General features: G+C 40.2%; 1 pseudogene across 1 annotated transcript in view; it reads right to left on the bottom strand.

The window, feature by feature from the left end:
* Positions 1-3,309: 3,309 nt before the first annotated feature.
* The window catches only part of LOC309808909 (BCL-6 corepressor-like), a 36,579-nt pseudogene continuing 16,393 nt past the window's right edge, over positions 3,310-23,495 (bottom strand). The window contains exons 11-15 of the transcript in view: positions 23,211-23,367; positions 14,413-15,177; positions 8,522-8,720; positions 6,463-6,526; positions 3,310-3,537 (exon numbers count right to left, since the gene is read on the bottom strand). The product of the transcript in view is annotated as a BCL-6 corepressor-like (transcript). The remainder of the gene's footprint in view (positions 3,538-6,462; positions 6,527-8,521; positions 8,721-14,412; positions 15,178-23,210; positions 23,368-23,495) is intronic.

Genomic DNA, 23,495 nt, shown 5'->3' on the forward strand with positions numbered 1-23,495 from the left:
ACTAGAAATGTTCAGCTCTGCATTAAAGTTGAAATAAAATAAATATATTAATTTTGAGGTGCAAAAATTTCTTATAAAAATCAATTTTTCTTTTCTGCCCATACAAACAAAAGTATGGAATGACATTAGAGGTCAGGTTTATTTGGTAATAGAATGTAGCTTCTTGATATTTTTGATTTTAGGAAAGGCGAATATCAACATCAAAACGTTTTTCAACTTTACTTTTATTTAAAATGAGGCCATATTTTCCTCTTATAAAAAGAGAGTTCAACTAGAACTGTCAATTTTCTCATCTGTAAAACAAGAGCACTGAATCAGCTGACTGTAGTCATTCAGAACTCAATTTCCTTATCTTATGATCACTAAGCTTCTCCCTAAATCTAATATACTAAGGTTCTAAGGAAAGGAAAATATATTACTAACGACATGTTTTGATTTCCGTTTCTTAGAGTTCAAATGTCCACCATTCACCTTGGTCTAAGCTTAAGGAACCATTCAAGGGGATACAATGCAGGTGGGAGGAGAAAACAGAACCCTCACACAAGCTGTGCTGTGTTGCGATCAGCCTTCCGATTGAAAAATAATCTTCTCTATAGCTTTAAAGTGATAACTTTGTACCTGCAATGCTTCTTGTTTCAAACGGATTTTCTCTGGCTCCTCCTGAACACGTTCTGAGGAATCATCGACCTCTTCGATTTCTGAGGAGGAAGGACTCTCTACTGCCACAGTCACAGGAAATTCTGATGGACCTGAGTGTCACAAGAAGAAGATAGGAAACCACAGAGTTGTTACACTAAAGTGCAAAGAAAGAAGACAAGATTGTATAAAAGACAACACAAGCCAGATACCAAATATCCAAATATTAGAGGACATTTAACAAAGTGATCTGAGGTATCATTATTTATAAATGTCTCTCACTGCTCTTTAGTGTAAAACAGGCAATGACTAAGTAAAAGTACAGTAACTTATTTTTGCTATGTTACTGTACAGACCTCTGTTGTACCTGGTTAGGATTAGTAATGGGAATTGCCCATATTATTTTATTAAGTTTCTTTCACAGAAGCCAAGTGAAGATCCAAGGTAAACATTTCTTCTCAGATCAACTTTATACTGCAAATGAAAAATTTATTCTTCACCATCAGACAAAAACAGTCTGGAAGAAAATGTAGTTTTTCAGAGGAAAATACATCAGTAAAGGGACTGATGAATAATCAGAAAGTCAACATATCTAAGCTGTGAATAATAGACATTAGAATTTTAAAAGATAAATCACATACACACACACAACTAAAACTGACCCATCAAAAATTTCATCTTCTCACCACCCTTAAGCCAAAACTAGGGCAACAATTCTCCCAGCAAGCTCACTGCCACTGCAGTGTTGTTCAATAGGACATTTCCAAACATTTAAAACTGACCTGGCCACAACCCCATAAAAGTCTACAGATCATAAAGAACTGTGCTGGGATTATATAACCACGCAGAAGACAAGTCACTAGGACATCATGTTGACAACAAGCAGCAAACCCTGCAGCATAGGAAAACCCTAAAGGAGAACGAGGTGCACACCCCTCTCTCCGGGAACGCAAGGCCAGGACTGACACCCAAGATGCTCTTCTCTCAACCTCAGCAGTGGTGCCTTTCACAGAGCAACTAGGCAGTCTCCCAAGACCACTGGGAAGGAGAATCTGATACTGACAGTATTCACTTGCCACGAGGCCATAAGCGAGGGAATGTGTGTGGCCTTGGTGAGAGAGCAGAGGTTTGGGAGGTGTTGCTTTATATTGGCTTTCAGATCAGGAATTTGTACATATAGCCCGCAAACAACGTTTCTTGAAAACATGCGAATATTCTTGAGTATGACAGCTCCATGTGAGGGGTCAGAAATGGCAGTCAAGTTCGTTTCACTGGGTAACAGCGGATTTGCGGACTGGAAAACAGGCTTCCTTGTTTACAGACATAACCACAAGGCTGCCAGTTGTGCGCCAAATCCACACAACTACACAGTTGCCTTGGGAGAGCGACCAAACATGTTTTACATGGATTTATTTCAGAGAGGGAAATGCTTCATGTAAGGCTCTGTCAATTTAAAAAGCAAGAAGAATGACCATCCACCTTTCCCAATTCAAGCCCTATATATCATAAATGTGATAGCTACACACCAGCAACTGATTACATATATCACGAGCTTTGATGAATGGAAAGCCCCTAAAAAGATATCAACAAGACAAAGTTAGATCTCCATGTAAATACATGACCAGTTAAACCCAGTTAATACAACTATTTAGTAGTATGAACAGTATCCATACAGAATTGTGTATAAAAATAAATAAGCTCAAAACAAGGACCTGGAGGGCTCTGCTACGGAGAAAACAGAACAGAATTCAGCCTACTGGCTTGGTAATAACTCTCTGAACTGCTGAGAGGCCCCTTCAGCTCCTATGTTCAGGATGGTTGAGATTTGTCTCTCTTCTTTAAATGGTGATATTAATCGTTCTCTAATTTACCACCCTGTGTGACGAGGATGGACCTGCGATTAAGTGTCTCAGGAAGAAGACAGGAAACCACAGAGCTGTGAAACTCAAGTGCAAACACTGGGGATTCAGCACTATAGTTTATGCAACAGCAATTCACATTACCATTTGCAAAAAAGTAGTCGGTTGTCCAGTGGGGAGTAGAAACATCCATTTAACATGAGCAACTGAACAGATATTTTACACAGTAACTACTTCAAGTACTATTTAAAATCAATTCTCTTTGTTTTCTTAAGCAATTGTTAATCCCCAATTTCCTGATTACTACCAAGTAAGTCACCTGAAGATCATCTAGAGCCATCTATTTCACTTAGCAAGCCTAAAGCTATAATTCAACCATTTTATTTACTGTTCTGTGACAAAAATTACTATGAACAGCTATCCCCTGGATAAGAAATCAGGTAATGCTAGTTTGACTCACTAAATCTGATTTACTGAGTTAATAAGCCAGTTCATTTAGAATAGCTCTAATGCATATTTTTCATCCATTCTGCATTAAACTATTTCCCATGCCTAAAATGTCTTTTTTCCCATTCGTACGTATCCAAATTCCTACTTCTGTGCTGTAGGGCTTCGCTCAACTACACCTGCCTTTAATCAAACTTTTCTCACATGCACAATTGGTGATCATTTTAGTCTCCTCAAGACTCCCACGGAGTTACCTCTGTTGTGACACTTGAGAAACAACTTGAAACTCCCAATTACTTTAAATTTTTCTTCCTTAGAGGGCTCATTAGGCAGAAACCAAGCCATGTGTGAGTTACCTTTTTTCCTCTACACAAAGCACCAGAGACCACCCACATAATACAAGTTCCAAAATAAAGAACTCTAAATGACTGAAAAAGACAGGGAATGCAAACAGGTTACCTGTTGCTTTTTGCACTTTCTGCAGGACACAATGGCCGGAAACCAGACACTCCAGGTGGTAGCGCTTCAGGAGGGTAGCATTCTTTACCAGCAGAGTGTTTCCTTCCATTACTTACAGGCTTCTTTGCGGCCAAGACTACGTTTGACAAAGCATGAAAAGAAGGAATCAAGATGCACCAAAGGTCTACAGAGCAACTGTCACACGTGCACACGTCGAAAGGAATCAAAAAGGCACTTGACAATGATGCCAAGCCCATTAAAAAGAGGATCGGTTTTGTACAAAGGTTTTACATAAGCCAGCATTTTTTAAAATATAAGTTCTCTACAGTAACAAGTTATTTTAACTAAAACAAAAGTATTGAGATGTGCAGAAATGCAAAAATAAAGTTTAAAAAAAGATCCCAAAGTATGATACATTTTATGTATCATGCAGAAACACTCAAGTTTCCTGAATCGTAGAACACCTTTGGCATTTCTGAATCTCAAGGACACAGAAACACAGATATACCCATGACTTCTGCCAAACAGAATCTTCAGAAGTAGACCAAAAGTTAAATTTAAGACGAATTTTTCTATGTAAAAACAATACAAGTTATAAGGCTGCAAGTTGCTGGGGGGTAGGTGAGTCAATTTTACCCTCCTATAAGCCTGTCAACCTTCACTGCTCCTTTGATTTCATATAGAAAACAGAAAAAAAAACAAATGAAACCCACTGGATGAAAGAGTGAAATGTGGAGACTTACCCTATATTTCAGTAGTAAAGAGGCAAGTATCTTTATATGAAACATTTGGTTGCAGAAACTAGACCTACGTGTTAATATTTTACTTAGAACAAGCCATATATTAAAATTCACATTTAAATATTTAATTTGAATTTACTGAAAACAAACATCATAGGTTAAAATGGTTATATTTATCCTTCACAGCTACTGTATTTTATGTTATTTTATTTATTTATTTTAATAGATCTTGATTGGAGTATAATTGCTTCACAATTCTGTGTTAGTTTCTGTTACACAACAAAGCGAATCAGCCATATGCATATACATGTCCCCATATCCCACCCTCTTGAGCCTCCCTCCCACCCTCCCTATCCCACCCCTCTAGGTCATCGCAAAGCACCAAGCTGATCTCCCTGTGCTATGCTGCTGCTTTCTACTATATTTTAGCAGCATTAGGATGCAGGGTAAAATGGAGTGTATGTGGTAATATAGGACAAATATTTCATAGAGTGTAGCTTATTGATAATCACCACACGATCCTGTGTGATTTACATGCCTCTTAAAAATATATAGGAGCTCAGTTCATTTTGTGCTATGTTGTTGTGTTTTTTAACTTCATTGCCATCAAAAAAAATGTTTGTATGCATATGGTTTGTATGTGTATACCCTTCCTTTACTTTCAGAAACTAATGCAAATATATTTGTATTAAAATTTTTTTAAATTACACTTTTCTTGTTAGGAGATTAAAAAATTTCTAATAAAAGTTCCCATCTTTTATTAGGCATACATAAGTACAATATAAATGTGACACAATTCACACCATTATTTCACTCCTATACTCACCTGGATCTAGGTATATACCCAGATACTGATTTGGCTTACCTCTATGTCTCCAAATAACTGAGGCAAATACAAAAAAAAGCCCAAGAAATAAAATTACTCTTAAAAGAGCTCAATGAGCTTGTATACTTCAGTTACATTTCCACTTTGTTTAATCATGCTAACTAAAAAAAAATGTTTAACTGTTCTCATTCCATGATGCCCTATTATTCTGTACTAATTTTACAGAATTCCTAATATGTTTTACATATACATGTTTTATTTATATATCTTTCCATTTCTAATATCATAGCAAAAGTCAATGTAGCTATTTTAAGAATGCTTTACATATGATATAAATTTTTAATAATAATATCTAATTAGTGTGATATCACAAATCTTAACTTCTTTGAATGTACTATTTGATTATTAAAATATCACTCTCTTGAAATAACAATGGGCAGACGATCATAAGCTTTTTTTTGACTTCATAAACACTCTTAACAACTTATTTAATACACTATTGTCCAAGCAAGTTGATGAATAGAGAATCAAAAACATACAACTTTAAGTAGAAAAAAAAAAGCTGTATTTATGAAGGTGTTTACAATAGTTTATTTGAGGTTATTTCCAATTTTTCACCAATTTAAAAAATTGACCTACTCAATGAAACCTTGTGAATGCAATGGTAAAAAGTATAACTATGAATCACAGAATTTAAATTTAGTATGAAAACATAAGAATGGCAAATTATATTGAAGCTATGTGGAATTATGTTTATAGACAGCAGGAAGAGAAAATAAAAATGTAAATATTGCTTGATAGGATAATGGGATTAGAGGTGGTCTTTTAAATTTTTCATTTTTATGCTAATACAATACCGTTATAAAACCCCAAAATCTTCAAACAACACATTTTTTAAAAATTGTGGTAAACTACACAAAACAGAAAATTTATAATTTTAACCATTTTAAAGTGGACCGTTCAGTGATATGAAGTCAACAAAGTTTTAAAACTTTCAGAGGGCACCTGAATAAAAAATGTGTTGTCCACTGGTGATTTTAATGTATCTGGTATATAACTAAAGTCACCACAAAACTCTTTCTGGGAAATTGGCAGATCATAAACATAAAAAATTTATTTTGCTTTTTATTAAACCTTATTGTTTTGCTGTTTCAAAATTCAAATTTACTCACAAGAAAGAGTCAGTTTCATATTAGATTTGGTTTCACAAATGCTGCTCCTGCTATTCATTCTTATCACCAAAAAAAAAAGACTATTTGTGACTAACGATAATATGTTACAGAAAATAAAAAGTTAAAAGGTTTTCAATCTGCATATCTGGGAACCTAAATTAAAGCATCACACAACATTTTCAAAAACAGAAAAGCCATTTGATTTGACTCAAATCTTAGTTTTAAGATGGCAGAAAGTACCTTGATAATTTTCTTTTAAGAAAGAAAGAAAACCAAGCCATTAAAGAGAAATTCTTCCGAAAGAACTGAAACATGTTATATACCTCTGACTTGGCACTCCTTCCATCTGGAGAACTTTTTTGGTAACTGTTTTCATCACAGAATGATCTAAAGTAAAATGAATTGAAATTAGAGTAATTATTTTCCAATGAGTGGCTATTTCCATTTAAAACCAAAAGCCAACTAATTATTGCTTTTCCCATACATTTAAATATGAAATCTACATTATATAATTATACACTTATTTCCCCCTTTGTGTATTCTAATTTCTTCCTCAGAAACCTAAGATGCCATCTTGCAGACTGCCCACAGTGGCTACTATTTTGGCAGCAGCAAAGGTCAACTTGAAACATTTTGCATCTAAAGCGGCTTTGGATACCTTTGGATACAAAGTACAGTCTGAGCACCGTCCAGACGCTTAGATACCTAAAGAGCATCTAAGATATCAAACCAGGGCATCCAAGATAACAAACCAAGTCCTGATATTCCCTCAAAAGCTGCTCCTCCCATCAGCCCCCTTCTTCTAAGGGATACTATCCAGTTGCACACATAATCATCAACGACTTGTCTCCTTGGTACTATTTCCTTCATACCTCACATCTATCTGCAGGTCTTGATAGCTACACCCTCAAAACACAACCTGAATTCAACCAGTTTTCACTTGCTGCAAACTTCCAACCTAACCTAGGCCATAAACATCTCTTATTTGGAGCACTGTGATAGTCTCCTAACTGGTCTCCCTGTTCCTCTTTTTTTTTTTTTTTTTTTTTTTTTTTTGCGGTACGCGGGCCTCTCACTGTTGTGGCCTCTCCCGTTGCGGAGCACAGGCTCCGGACGCGCAGGCTCAGCGGCCATGGCTCACGGGCCCAGTCGCTCCGCGGCATGTGGGATCTTCCCGGACCGGGGCACGAACCCGCGTCCCCTGCATCGGCAGGCGGATTCTCAACCGCTGCGCCACCAGGGAAGCCCCCTGTTCCTCTTCTTTATCCTCCCAAGTCCCTTCTCTATACCAGGTCACCTTATTCAGATACGATTTGGATCATGCCTTTTTCCAGTTCAAACCCCTCTACTCATTTAGAATAATCCGTATCTTTACTCTGGCCTTCAAGACTTTACAAGAGCAGACCCCTGCCTAGCTCCTTGACCTCATGTCATACCACACTCTTCTTCACCCGGTACTCTGCCCAGATTGGCCTCCTTGCTTTTCCTTAAATACTCCACCCACCTACATGCCTACATACTCATTGCCTCCTTGTCCTGGAATGTGCTTACTCCACATCTTCCATGGCTTGCTCCTCTCTTCATTCAGGTCTCCGTTCAAATGCCACTTCTCCAGTGAAGCTGTCCCCTAACAAACCTATCCAATGGAGTCCTACCTGCTCTCCCTCACTCTCCTTACATTAAGATAGTTTTGCACTTCCTACTCTCTAAAATTATATGACTTATCTGTTTACTCATTTCTATCTGATCTCCTTCACTAGAATGTAAGCTCCATGAGGGCAAGACTTTTGTCTGTCTGGTTCACTGCTTTATCCCTAGTCCCTAAACCCGTCTCTGGCACACAGAAGATGATTACAAAATTACTTGTGAATCTGACAAATGAATAAAGTACTCCTGGCAAGAATTCAGAGGTTGCACAGGAAAGAAAGAATGCTCTTGGTGGAAGCAGGCTTAGTATCTAGGTTCACCTCTATTCAGAGTAGAGATAAGAAAAATTTACAAGTATAATTCACTTTAATTAGTACAGTAGCTGCTAAAATCTTAAGGGAAGTGCAACACTAGAAAAGTACAGTTGAAGCTTGAACAACATGGGTTTGAACCTCGCGGGTCCAGTGACACACGCATAGTTTTCAATACATATGTACTATCGTCCTACATGATCCAAGGTTGGTTGAATCCACAGATGTGGAACCACTGACTATAAACTTATACCCAGATCTTCAACTGCATAGGGGTCGACACCCCTAACCCCACGTTGTTCAAGGGCCAACTGTATATGATGAGGAAAGTTAAACACATTAAGTTTTAAAAAACTGTCAATACCTGAACAAATTCTTTTTGTTTTGCTATGTGTTTATCAATTTAAAAAAAGTGACCACATACCAACAAGCAGATTTTTTCTTATATCCAGAACGAGCAGAGTTCTGTTGGTTTCAAGGGCCTTTAGGAAAGCCTTTGCTCCTTCACTGGTGAGGCCGCACTGCTGCAGGTCAAGTGCTTTCGATGAAAGACAAAAGGTCACTTGCTAACTCTACAGATTTAACATATAGACAACTCTCGTTTTCTCACGTGTGGAAGAGTCCTGCACAAGACAAGTCATGGCAGGTTTGTAATTTTGGCTATGGAAAAAAACAGAGACATATACGCACACACATAATGCATAATCCAATTTAAAAACCTCTTCTTGGATGTGCAATAACCCTGGCTTTAGTACCAATAAATCAGACAACAGATTTTACAATTACAGAACTGAAGAATAACTGTATATAACCTATGAGCAAAAAGCATCACAAAATGAATCTCAGTTCATAATTAGCAAGGGCGGCAGGGGCATGTAAACCTCACAAGCAAAACCTGGTGGAGCTCAGAAATGCACTGCATTCTTTTGATCATGATCTTCAGCTCCAAATCACACTTGAAACTAGTTCAAAGGGGAAAACAAAATAGAAGAAATGTAATAACTGTTAGTTTTAGAGGAAAAAAAGACAAGTCTAAGAGGATACAAATAATAAAACTTTCAACAATGTGTGAATAGAGAATACATACTAAAAACCTATCATGAAAGTATGATGGTCAAGAACCCTCGCAGTAAAAGGTCAGACAAAAGCCAGAAAAACTGATCATGAATTCTAGTAGTTCTGGGGCTGAACAACCTACTCATTTAAACCAAAGGGATCATCACTAAAGCACAGGGATTAAAAAATATTACATGAAAGGAAACTATCAGGAGTCTTTTGTTTAAGTGTTGTGTGGACCATCACATTAAAATAACTGGAGTCTTTCAACACCCCCATGACACACAGAAATAGCAAGTCAGACATACGGATCTGACAGGATATGATACAACCCTTACAAACTCTCACTACAGAAGAATGGACACAGGGTATAATTAACCAAATAGCCAAATTAATACAAACAGCCAGTAAACCTCACCAGCCAATCAAATGAATACAAAATAAAACAAAGTGTGGTTATTCTCCTATCAGATGAAGCCAAGATTCTGTAAGAAAAGCCTTTAAATAATGTCTATACCCTTTGGATCCAACAACTCTCTTCTAAGAATTTAACCAAAAGAAACAGTCAGGGCCTCCCTGGTGGCGCAGTGGTTGAGAGTCCGCCTGCCGATGCAGGGGATACGGGTTCGTGCCCCGGTCTGGGAGGATCCCATATGCCGCGGAGCGGCTGGGCCCGTGAGCCGTGGCCGCTGGGCCTGTGCGTCCGGAGCCTGTGCTCCGCAGGGGGAGAGGCCACAGCAGTGAGAGGCCCGCGTACAGCAAAAAAAAAAAAAAAAAGAAACAGTCAGAGATATAGGTAAGGATATATATCAGAGTACTATTTGTAACTGAAAAACTGGACAAAGCTTATATACAAGAATGGATAAGCTATGTGCACTGTGGCATATTCATATAATGGAATACTGAACAATCACAAAAAATGATGTAGGAGATGCAAATTTACTGACTTGCTAAAATGCTCATACTAAATTAATTGAAAAAAGTTATAAAATTGGGAGTAATCCCACTTGCATAGAAAATGGAGAGGTACTCATTTTTGTAGTTTTACATTTTTTTACAAGTGCTACAGGCCAGTGTTTGTGAGAGGCAGGCTTCACATCTACTGTTGGGGTGGACTACAAATTGGCATAGCCTTTCTGGGTGGTAATTTGGCCATGTGTATCAAATGTCTTAAAAATAGGTCACACTTAGTCATTCCACTTGTAGTACCTTATTCTACAGAAGTAATCCCGATGGACACAGAGATGTATATACAACGTATTCACATTGTTTCTGACAGGGAAAAGCAAACTGTCTAAATAGAATTGCAAAGAATTGATTAAACTATGGGACATCAATACGACGCAATACTACATGATACATCATTAAGTGAAAAAAGCAGGAATATGAAATAGCAAGTATACTACAATTCTATTTTTGTAATCCCTAAGTGTACATATATATTTGTAGAAAAAAAAAAGACTGAAAGTATATACACCAAAATGAACAGTGATTATATCTGGGTATTAAAATGATAGGTAATTGTTCTCTTGTTACTCTGTATTTTCTATAAAGGATATATGCAACTCTTAGAGAAAGTGTAAAAGCAAAATAAAAGCTATCAGTAAAATGAGGCTTAAAAAAACCTATCACAATAGTATCATGCCCAAAGCTAAGCATATTAAAAATTCAATATTTTCAATTTTAGAATTTCCCTCTAAGCCATAAATCCTCACTAAGAGATTCTGCCAAAGCACTTGCACCCAGGTCACCAATGAGCGGGTTGCAGTTCAGAGTGATGCGCCTCAAACCAGCCATGCAGTCAAGATCACGTCTCCTGGAATGAAGACTCTCAGCCCAGGTTTCTTCATGCCTTCTGGTAGTCTGATACTTCAAAGATTTAATGGGATGAAATTAAGATGCTTGAATAAGGAAACAGGGTGTGCCTGAGTATGGCTTATTATGTCAGAGAGTTACACACACACACAGATCAAGCATATATGCCAGGAGCATCAACCTGAGAAATTCAACAGTCACTTCTGGTTTACGAGTCCAGTGACCCAGATTCTGCTCGGTCAGTGATTAGATTCTAGCCACTGCATTTCCTGTTTCTGAACACTTACGTAAAGTTGGACAACTCAATTACAGTCTATGAATTATTTTCCTTATCTTCTAAGTCAGGGAATTGGTTCTAAATTCTATCTTTGCTGAGGCCCTATATTTCATCATCCTGTCCTCCAATGGCCTCCAAACACCTCACTGGGCAAACCATAAGAAAACTTTTTAATATGCATCTTATTTATTAACAAATTATATACACAAAGTTCCATACATATAATTTATGTACATGATAAACTACACAGATTTTTAAAAATAATACAAAGGTAAAAATGTTCTCATATTTTCTTTTCCTAACTCCTAAGGCATTATTTTGTTTTACTTATTTTTTATAAAGATTTATTTATTTATTTGCTTGTTTGTTTGTTTGGCTGTGCCGGGTCTTTAGTTGCAGCATGCCGGATCTTTTAGTTGTGGCATGTGGGCTCTTAGTTATGGCAGGCACGTGGGATCTAGTTCCTTGAGCAGGGATCGAACCCAAGCCCCCTACATTGGGAGCACATAGTGTTAACTGCTGGACCGCCAGGGAAGTCTCAAGCATTATTTAAAAAACTATATTTACAAAATGTAGCTCACATGCTACCTAGGGTGTGCACACAAGCTTTAGAGGCCTGGACTATGCAGAGCCAGTTTGATGTGCCTTGGGGAAATAATGGTTTGACATTTAAGCAAAAGTACTGTCTTGAAGACATTCAATTCTTTATATTCATAAAGTAAATTTTGGTAACAGGGAACACTGACTGTCAATGAAAAAAGTCTTATTACATTCCTGAAAAAGTAAAAGACTCAAAGTGCCTTTGTTACTCTAAAAGGAAAATCATTAGTGTCATTTTTCTATTAACAATAACTTATTAAAGCTCCAAGCAGAAACAACAGCAATCACTTACACAGTGCTTAGTATGTGCCAGGCACTATTTATACAAATAAGTGCATTTAAACCTCATAATGAGGCATAGAGGTTAAGTGATTTGCCCATGGTCACTAGCTATGAAATGGGAGAAAGGGACTTTGAACCTAGGCCATTTGGCTTCCGCACCCAAGTTCCTGACTGTTTTCTACCTCAGGGGTCAATGGACTTGCCCTGTATAGGCTCAAAGAATTTTTCAATTTTTAAAATCTAAATTTAAACATTTCCAGATTTGTGGGCTATACAGTTTCTGTTGCAACTACTCTGCCCCACTGGTGTAGGGTGAAAGGAGCCACAACTACCATGTAAACAATGGGTGCGACTCTGTTCCAGAAAAACTTCCTTTACAAAGCCAGGCGACGGGCTGGATCTGGCCCACCAGCCAGAGTTTACCTATCCCTGATCTGCACCATCAAACTATTAAAAAGCCTTCATGTCAAATTATTAACTAACTTTAGGCCTAAATACAGTCATTATAACCACTGTAAAGTTGTTAAGGCATTATTTTAAAAACTGTATTTACAAATTGCTGATGTACTGACTTTTATTAGTTTAAAAACTACAACAGCTAATAAACACTTGATTCGTTTAAGTCTTGAAGACTAGAATGGCATAGTTTCTTCACAGTATTACAATAAAAGTTTTCAGTAAAAAAACATACATAAAAGTATTATTAGGTATTATATATTAAATCTCTTATTTCTAAAATTAAGTGGACTATCTTTACTAAATGGTAGAATCCCAAACTGAAAACTGGTCATATTCTTTCGGCAAAATGAAAGCTACGCTCACATGTATCAAAAGACAAAAATTAGGGCTTCCCTGGTGGCACAGTGGTTGAGAGTCCGCCTGCCAATGCAGGGGACATGGGTTCGTGCCCCGGTCCGGGAAGATCCCACATGCCGCGGAGCGGCTAGGCCCGTGAGCCATGGCCGCTGAGCCTGCGCGTCCAGAGCCTGTGCTCCGCAACGGGAGAGGCCACAACAGTACCACACACACACACACAAAAGACAAAAATTAACTGCCCTCTGTATCAATATATTAATGTGTTTCAATCACATATGTTTTCATGAAAGTTTAAACATAAAATCACCTTTAAGATCTAGGCCATGGGATCTGCTCCATGCCATGTCAGAACACACCCTGTTAAGTTTACTTAACTTGTCTTACGTGTGATAGAATTCTTTATACCTTGACAAATAACTAAAAGGAAAAAAAAAAAAAAAACCCCCACACACAATAAGATGAAGAGCCTATACATTTGTCAATCTTGACTTATTTGCTTTTCTTGAGTCAGTTGGAGGTTTATAGCCACATTCTCAAAATCATTAACTACACTCTTCCCAAACAGGTAATTGACGAACAGATGCATTCTAAAACTTGTCCGTAACAAAGCGCTATTCCAGTTTACAGCAACAGTTTAATTCTACTTAGATACTAAAACTGAATACACTGAATACTGCAAACATTATTCCCAACCACTCAGCAAGGTACTACATACCTTTTCAGATATAGGGGAAAAAAAGAAAAAGCATACGATTCTTCCTATTTTCATTTCCAAAGATACATCCCAATCTTAATGATCAATCAGCGATTTAAACGTCAACTGTAAACCCAGTATACTGCTGCTGTGCAGTGTACTAGAGCAATAGAAGAGAGAGGACCTCAAACCCTCTGTTCCCTCAAATTCAAAGGCAGGCTTCCTGACCCCTCCAGACCACTACTGGACACAGGGAAGGCACACTAATGTTGCAGGACCCCAACCAACAGTCACCTGCTTTGTGATTACTTCCATGACACACCCTCACCAACACCACTGAGTTTGCTTCTCCTACGGGACGTTACATGTATTTACTATTTTAACACATACCACAGTGCATCATAATTATGATTGCAGATAGATGTTCTAACAATTGAAAGAGAATGATGACTTTTTTGCTCTTTACATCTTGCTATTTCCCGTCCCATAATATTTCTTGAAGCGAAACCATAAAATATAGACAAACACAAAAAACAGAAAATATACAAAACGTGTGCTTTGCACCTTAACGCAAACTTAAGTAAAATTAGTTCTGACAGTATCCAGCATGACAAACTTCCATGGTACAAACGAGAATGGACCAAGGTTTGAGCAGGTACAGGAGACAATCCAGGCATGAACAACACCAAGGCAAGGTAGACAGGAAGTAACATGGTGTGTAGGAAATCACGAGACCAGTCTGATGGGAAGAGACTTAAACAAGACTGAAACTCACTTTCTAAACCTCCATCTCCAACTGGACAATTCGCAGGACACAGGTGCACCAAAGTGGCCAATTTATTCAATCCCTTTAATATGGAGGAAGAGTTTAAAATTTTACTGGTTTAATTTGCCCCAAAAGCAACTCTCAACAGTTATGGCCTCTGTCGTCGGAGCTTTGTATGAAATTAAGTCAAAGTGTGGAGCTCCTTTGCCTTTTTTTTTTCTCCTTAAAAAAGAAAAGAAACAATTGTTCCGAGTAAAAACAAACATATTCCGAAGCATGTGTACATTGAAAAGTAAAGAAACTTTATTAACAACTTCATAAAAACTGACTTAAAATTTTAAAAAGAAAAAAACATGTTTTGAAGTCCTTCCGACTGGAGTCGTGTCTCATAGTGTCCTTTCTTTACAGAAATAGTCGTATTAGGACACATATGCACAAGGATTAACACCATGACACACTGTACACGGCGGGCCCCGGCGAGCTCACCAGTCGTCGTCTGAGTCCAGGTCTCTGGGGAGGATCCACTCCACGGATGAGCCCAGCAGAGTCTGAAGCTCGTTCGTGAACTCCACCAGATCTAAGAGCTCCTTACTTTCTGGATTACAGGACTCCAGGTCTTTGGGGCAAGAGAATAAGAGACTTGCTGACACTTGCCGGCAGAACTCGGCCTCCGCGATGGTGACGATTTTCACATTTGGGAAATTGCAGCGGAATATGCAGGAGGACATTTGCAGTTTCTTGAGCAGGTCTGAGAGCAACAGCCAGTTACGAGGCCTACACAAGAGAAAGGACAGTGGTTTGAGTTTCCGGCAAAATTAGAGGCGCTCCCAACTATGAACTACCCGTCTCCTGGCCTGCTACTTCCACTTTGATTACCCCACCCCCACCCCACTTCTCACTGTCCTTAGAAGGTCTACTTCTTCTTCTTTTTCTTTTTTAATTTTATTTATTTATTTATTTTTGGCTGCGTTGGGCCTGTTGCTGAGCACGGGCTTTCTCTAGTTGTGGCTCGCGGGCTCTAGAGCGCAGGCTCAGTAGCTGTGGCGCATGGGCTTAGTTGCTCCGTGGCATGTGGGATCTTCCAAGACCAGGGCTCGAACCTGTGTCCCCTGCACTGGCAGGCGGATTCTTAACCACTGTGCCACCAGGGAAGCCCGGAAGATCTACTTCTAGCGGGGGAACTCTGGACTCATGTGCATGTGTTAAGAGGCCACCTAGGACTTCCGGGTAAGATGGCGGAAGAGTAAGACGCGGAGATCACCTTCCTCCCCACGGATACACCAGAAATACAGCTACACGTGGAACAACTCCTACAGAACACCTACTGAACGCTGGCAGAAGACCCCAGACCTCCCAAAAGGCAAGAAACTCCCCACATACCTGGGTAGGGCAAAGCGGAGAGATCCCCACACAGAGGATCGGTGCCGAGCGGCACTCACCAGCCCGAGAGGCTTGTCTGCTTGCCCGCCGGGGCGCGCAGCGCTGGAAGCTGAGGCTCGGGCTTCGGTCAGAGCGCAGAGAGAGGACTGGGGCTGGCGGCGAGAACTCAGCGTGAAGGGGGCTAATGTGCCACAGCTAGCCGGCAGGGAGTCCGGGAAAACTCTGGAGCTGCCGAAGAGGCAAGAGACTTTTCCTTCCCTCTTGGTTTCCTGGTGCGCGAGGAGAGGGGATTAAGAGCGCTGCTTAAAGGGGCTCCACAGACGGGCGCGAGTCGCGACTGAAAGCGCGGAGTCCAGTGACGGGCGTGGGACGCTGGGGCTGCTGCTGCTGCCACCAAGAAGCCTGTGTGCGAGCGCAGGTCACTGCCCACACCGCCCTTCCGGGAGCCTGTGCAGCCCGCCACTGCCGGGGTCCCGGGATCCAGGGGCGGCTTCCCTGGGAGAACGCACGGCGCGCCTCGGGCTGGTGCAACGTCACGCCGACCTTTGCCGCTGCAGGCTCGCCCCGCACTCCGTGCCCCTCCCTCCCGCCCGGCCTGAGTGAGCAAGAGTCCCCGAAGCGGCTGCTCCTTTAACCCTGTCCTGCCTGAGCGAAGAACAGACGCCCTCCGGCGACCTACACGCAGAGGCGGGGCCAAATCCAAAGCTGAGACCCAGGAGCTGTGAGAACAAAGAAGAGAAAGGGAAACCTCTCCCAGCAGCCTCAGAAGCAGCGGATTAAAGCTCCACAATCAACTTGATGTACTCTGCATCTGTGGAATACATGAATAGACAACACATCATCCCAAATTGAGGAGCCCGGAGTCAGTGCTGTGCCTCTGAGGTGGGAGAGCCAACTTCAGGACACTGGTCCACAAGAGACCTCCCAGCTCCACATAATATCAAACGGCAAAAATCTTCCAGAGATCTCCATCTCAACACCAGCACCCAGCTTCACTCAACGACCAGCAAGCTACAGTGCTGGACACCCTATGCCAAACAACTAGCAAGACAGGAACACAACGCCACCCATTAGCAGACAGGTGGCCTAAAATCATAAAAAGTCCGCAGACACCCCAAAACACACCACCAGACGTGGACCTGCCCACCAGAAAGACAAGATCCAGCCTCATCCACCAGAACACAGGCACTAGTCCCCTCCACCAGGAAGCCTACACAACCCACTAAACCAACCTTAGCCACTGGGGACAGACACCAAAAACAACGGGAACTACGAACCTGCAGCCTGCAAAAAGGAGACCCCAAACACAGTAACATAAGCAAAATGAGAAGACAGAAAAACACACAGCAGGAGAAGGAGCAAGATAAAAACCCACCAGATCTAACAAATGAAGAGGTAATAGGCAGTCTACCTGAAAAAGAATTCAGAATAATGATGGTAAAGATGATCCAAGATTCTATTTCCCAGATCCAAAATCTTGGAAATAGAATAGACAAAATGCAAGAAACAGTTAACAAGGACCTAGAAGAACTAAAGATGAATCAAGCATCGATTAAAAACACAATACATGAAATAAAAAATACTCTAGACGGGATCAATAGCAGAATAACTGAGGCAGAAGAACGGATAAGTGAGGTGGAAGATAAAATAGTGGAAATAACTGCTGCAGAGCAAAATAAAGAAAAAAGAATGAAAAGAACAGAGGACAGTCTCAGAGACCTCTGGGACAACATTAAACGCACCAACATTCGAATTATAGGGGTTCCAGAAGAAGAAGAGAAAAAGAAAGGGACTGAGAAAATATTTGAAGAGATTATAGTTGAAAACTTCCCTAATATGGGAAAGGAAATAGTTAATCAAGTCCAGGAGGCACAGAGAGTCCCATACAGAATAAATCCAAGGAGAAATACGCCAAGACACATATTAATCAAACTGTCAAAAATTAAACACAAAGAAATCATATTAAAAGCAGCAAGGCAAAAACAACAAATAACACACAAGGGAATCCCCATCAGGATAACAGCTGATCTCTCGGCAGAAACTCTACAAGCCAGAAGGGAGTGGCAGGACATAATTAAAGTGATGAAGGAGAAAAACCTTCAACCAAGATTACTCTACCCAGCAAGGATCTCATTCAGATTTGATGGAGAAATTAAAACGTTTACAGACAAGCAAAAGCTGAGAGAGTTCAGCACCACCAAACCAGCTTTACAACAAATGCTAAAGGAACTTCTCTAGGCAAGAAACACAACAGAAGTAAAAGACCTACAATAACGAACCCAAAACAATTAAGAAAATGGGAATGGGAACATACATATCGATAATTACCTTAAATGTAAATGGACTAAGTGCTCCCACCAAAAGACACAGATTGGCTGAATGGATACAAAAACAAGACCCATCTATCTACAAGAGACCCACTTCAGACCTAGAGACACATACAGACTGAAAGTAAGGGGATGGAAAAAGATATTCCATGCAAATGGAAATCAAAAGAAAGCTGGAGTAGCAATTCTCATATCAGACAAAATAGACTTTAAAATAAAGACTACTAGAAGAGACAAAGAAGGACACTACCTAATGATCAAGGGATCAATCCAAGAAAAAGATATAACAATTGTAAATATTTATGCACCCAACATAGGAGCACCTCAATACATAAGGCAAATACTAACAGCCATAAAAGGAGAAATCGACAGTAACACAATCATACTAGGGGACTTTAACACTCCACTTTCACCAATGGACAGATCATCCAAAATGAAAATAAATAAGGAAACACAAGCTTTAAATGATACATTAAACAAGATGGACTTAATTGATATTTATAGGACATTCCATCCAAAAACAACAGAATACACATTTTTCTCAAGTGCTCATGGAACATTCTCCAGGATAGATCATATCTTGGGTCACAAATCAAGCCTTGGTAAATTTAAGAAAATTGAAATTGTATCAAGTATCTTTTCCGACCACAATGCTATGAGACTAGATATCAATTACAGGAAAAGAGCTGTAAAAAATACAAACACATGGAGGCTAAACAATACACTACTGAATAATGAAGTGATCACTGAAGAAATCAAAGAGGAAATTAAAAAATACCTAGAAACAAATGACAATGGAGATACGACGACCCAAAACCTATGGGATGCAGCAAAAGCAGTTCTAAGAGGGAAGTTTATAGCAATACGATCCCACCTTAAGAAACAGGAAACATCTCGAATAAACAACCTAACCTTGCACCTAAAGCAATTAGAGAAAGAAGAACAAAAACATCCCAAAGTTAGCAGAAGGAAAGAAATCATAAAAATCAGATCAGAAATAAATGAAAAAGAAATGAAGGAAACAATAGCAAAGATCAATAAAACTAAAAGCTGGTTCTTTGAGAAGATAAACAAAATTGATAAACCATTAGCCAGACTCATCAAGAAAAAAAGGGAGAAGACTCAAATCAATAGAATTAGAAATGAAAAAGGAGAAGTAACAACTGACACTGCAGAAATACAAAAGATCATGAGAGATTACTATAAGCAACTCTATGCCAATAAAATGGACAACCTGGAAGAAATGGACAAATTCTTAGAAATGCACAACCTGCCAAGACTGAACCAGGAAGAAATAGAAAATATGAACAGACCAATCACAAGCACTGAAATTGAAACTGTGATAAAAAATCTTCCAACAAACAAAAGCCCAGGACCAGATGGCTTCACAGGCGAATTCTATCAAGCATTTAGAGAAGAGCTAACACCTATCCTTCTGAAACTCTTCCAAAATATAGCAGAGGGAGGAACACTCCCAAACTCATTCTACGAGGCCACCATCACCTTGATACCAAAACCAGACAAGGATGTCACAAAGAAAGAAAACTACAGGCCAATATCACTGATGAACATAGATGCAAAAATCCTCAACAAAATACTAGCAAACAGAATCCAACAGCACATTAAAAGGATCATACACCATGATCAAGTGGGGTTTATTCCAGGAATGCAAGGATTCTTCAATATACGCAAATCAATCAACGTGATACACCATATTAACAAATTGAAGGAGAAAAACCATATGATCATCTCAATAGATGCAGAGAAAGCTTTCGACAAAATTCAACACCCATTTATGATAAAAACCCTGCAGAAAGTAGGCATAGAGGGAACTTTCCTCAACATAATAAAGGCCATATATGACAAACCCACAGCCAGCATCGTCCTCAATGGTGAAAAACTGAAACCATTTCCACTAAGATCAGGAACAAGACAAGGTTGCTCACTCTCACCACTCTTATTCAACCTAGTTTTGCAAGTTTTAGCCACAGCAATCAGAGAAGAAAAGGAAATAAAAGGAATCCAAATTGGAAAAGAAGAAGTAAAGCTGTCACTGTTTGCAGATGACATGATACTATACATAGAGAATCCTAAAGATGCTACCAGAAAACTACTAGAGCTAATCAATGAATTTGGTAAAGTTGCAGGATACAAAATTAATGCACAGAAATCTCTGGCATTCCTATATACTAATGATGAAAAATCTGAAAGTGAAATCAAGGAAACACTCCCATTTACCATTGCAACAAAAAGAATAAAATATCTAGGAATAAACCTACCTAAGGAGACAAAAGACCTGTATGCAGAAAATTATAAGACACTGATGAAAGAAATTAAAGATGATACAAATAGATGGAGAGATGTACCATGTTCTTGGATTGGAAGAATCAACATTGTGAAAATGACTCTACTACCCAAAGCAATCTACAGATTCAATGCAATCCCTATCAAACTACCACTGGCATTTTTCACAGAACTAGAACAAAAAATTTCACAATTTGTATGGAAACACAAAAGACCCCGAATAGCCAAAGCAATCTTGAGAACGAAAAATGGAGCTGGAGGAATCAGGCTCCCTGACTTCAGACTATACTACAAAGCTACAGTAATCAAGACAGTATGGTACTGGCACAAAAACAGAAAGATAGATCAATGGAACAGGATAGAAAGCCCAGAGATAAACCCACGGACATATAGTCACCTTATCTTTGATAAAGGAGGCAGGAATGTACAGTGGAGAAAGGACAGTCTCTTCAATAAGTGGTGCTGGGAAAACTGGATAGGGACACGTAAAAGTATGAGATTAGATCACTCCCTAACACCATACACAAAAATAAGCTCAAAATGGATTAAAGACCTAAATGTAAGGCCAGACACTATCAAACTCTTAGAGGAAAACATAGGCAGAACACTCTATGACATAAATCACAGCAAGATCCTTTTTGACCCACCTCCTAGAGAAATGGAAATAAAGACAAAAATAAACACATGGGACCTAATGAAACTTAAAAGCTTTTGCACAGCAAAGGAAACCATAAACAAGACCAAAAGACAACCCTCAGAATGGGAGAAAATATTTGCAAATGAAGCAACGGACAAGGGATTAATCTCCAAAATTTATAAGGAGCTCATGCAGCTCAATAGCAAAAAAACAAACAACCCAATCCAAAAATGGGCAGAAGACCTAAATAGACATTTCTCCACAGAAGATATACAGACTGCCAACAAACACATGAAAGGATGCTCAACATCTTTACTCATTAGAGAAATGCAAATCAAAACTACAATGAGATATCATCTCACACCAGTCAGAATGGCCATCATCAAAAAATCTAGAAACAATAAATGCTGGAGAGGGTGTGGAGAAAAGGGAACACTCTTGCACTGCTGGTGGGAATGTGAATTGGTACAGCCACTATGGAGAACGGTATGGAGGTTCCTTAAAAAACTACAAATAGAACTACCATATGACCCAGCAATCCCACTACTAGGCATATACCCTGAGAAAACCATAATTCAAAAAGAGACATGTACCAAAATGTTCATAGCAGCCCTATTTACAATAGCCTGGAGATGGAAACAACCTAAGTGTCCATCATCGGATGAATGGATAAAGAAGATGTGGCACATATATACAATGGAATATTACTCAGCCATAAAAAGAAATGAAATTGAGCTATTTGTAATGAGGTGGATAGACCTAGAGTCTGTCATACAGAGTGAAGTAAGTCAGAAAGAGAAAGACAAATACCGTATGCTAACACATATATATGGAATTTAAGAAAAAAAAATGTCATGAAGAACATAGGGGTAAAACAGGAATAAAGACACAGACCTACTTGAGAATGGACTTGAGGATATGGGGAGGGGGAAGGGTAAGCTGTGACAAAGTGAAAGAGCGGCATGGACATATATACACTACCAAACGTAAGGTAGATAGCTAGTGGGTAGCAGCCGCATAGCACAGGGAGATCAGCTCGGTGCTTTGTGACCGCCTGGAGGGGTGGGATAGGGAGGGTGGGAGGGAGACGCAAAAGGGAGGGGATATGGAAACATATGTATATGTATAACTGATTAAATTTGTTATAAAGCAAAAAAAAAAAAAAAAAAAAAAAAAGAGGCCACCTAGGGCGGATCAGCCAACTTAGACAAAAGCAGGAGCAGCGCCCCTGAACCAGCCTCGTTGCAGGCCACCCCAGTGCTGCCTTGGCTCTGGTCACAACTCAGGTCACCCCTCTCCAAGTAAGTGCACCCCGTTCTAGTCACTAGGGAAAACCAGTCTGTATGCCAACCCAAGGGAGATGGCAAACACCTCTTTGACCTCTCCTCTCCTCCGGCCCTCACGGAGAGAGCATGAGAAACACTCGAGGTCACCTGGCTTTCCTTTCCTTTCCCACACCTCCAACCCGCCCCTCAATGCTGCCGGGAGTGAGGATTTTTCGAGAAGGGAGGTGGTACAATCCTTCCTGATACCCTGCCACGCTTTATCATCTCTATCCCGAATAGAATGTCACCACAAAGGCAGACACGTTCCCAGCCTCAGAGTCCAAGGAGGATGCTACTCCTTAAGCACCGGGGTCAACACACAGCAGAGCAAGGTCTCCTGATGTGTTCACTCCGAAGGGTTGGTCATGGGGCACAGTGGCCTGACCGTGGGGACAAGACTCGATCTAAGCAAATCTGAAGACACATAAGATCCCAGGTGCCACATACGGCTTTCTCTAATCTTATACGAGAAGAGGGTACACATCAGTATCGTCCCGTGGACCTCACGCGCCTTGGAAGGCCCCTATGGTAGCCGTTTGGGGAGGATCCCTTCCCCAAGAGTTTACTGACTGAAACTGCAATTGCAGTCGCTGACTCCCGTGTCCTTTGGGCTCTAGGGGTGTGTTCCAATGAGGGCAGTTGGCTGGGGAGCCCTCCCACCCCCCAAACTTTTCTGGAAAAGTTCCACTGCATTATGTGAGGTCGGTGGACACTTGGTGAGGAATTCACTCACCCCCCAACCCAGCCACCCTCATCTGCTGAAGGGGATTTCTAACTCCTGCCACCCCGCAGAGCAGCTGGGCTGGCTCTCGACCACACGCTGGCCACGCTCACCCCTGAGCGACGGACACCTGGACGTTATAACACGGCAAAAGGGGGTCTTGGGAAAATTCAGATTCCAATAGGTCACCATAGGCCTCGTTGCTGTCATCCTGGTCCTCTGGTCGTGGGGGATTTGCTAAAACATCGTAACCACTTTCATCATCTGGTTCTAAACGGGGGGGCAAACAAGAGAGAGGTCAGTAAGCTGGAGCAAGATTCCAGCTGTTCGCCAAAAAGGACTCTGGAAAAATTCTTTCCCAAGCAAGCCCTGCTCACAGCACCACCCCCACCCCCACC

Source organism: Mesoplodon mirus (assembly GCF_964341445.2).
Source record: "Mesoplodon mirus genome assembly, chromosome: 7".
NCBI classification, from domain to species: Eukaryota; Metazoa; Chordata; class Mammalia; order Artiodactyla; family Ziphiidae; genus Mesoplodon; species Mesoplodon mirus.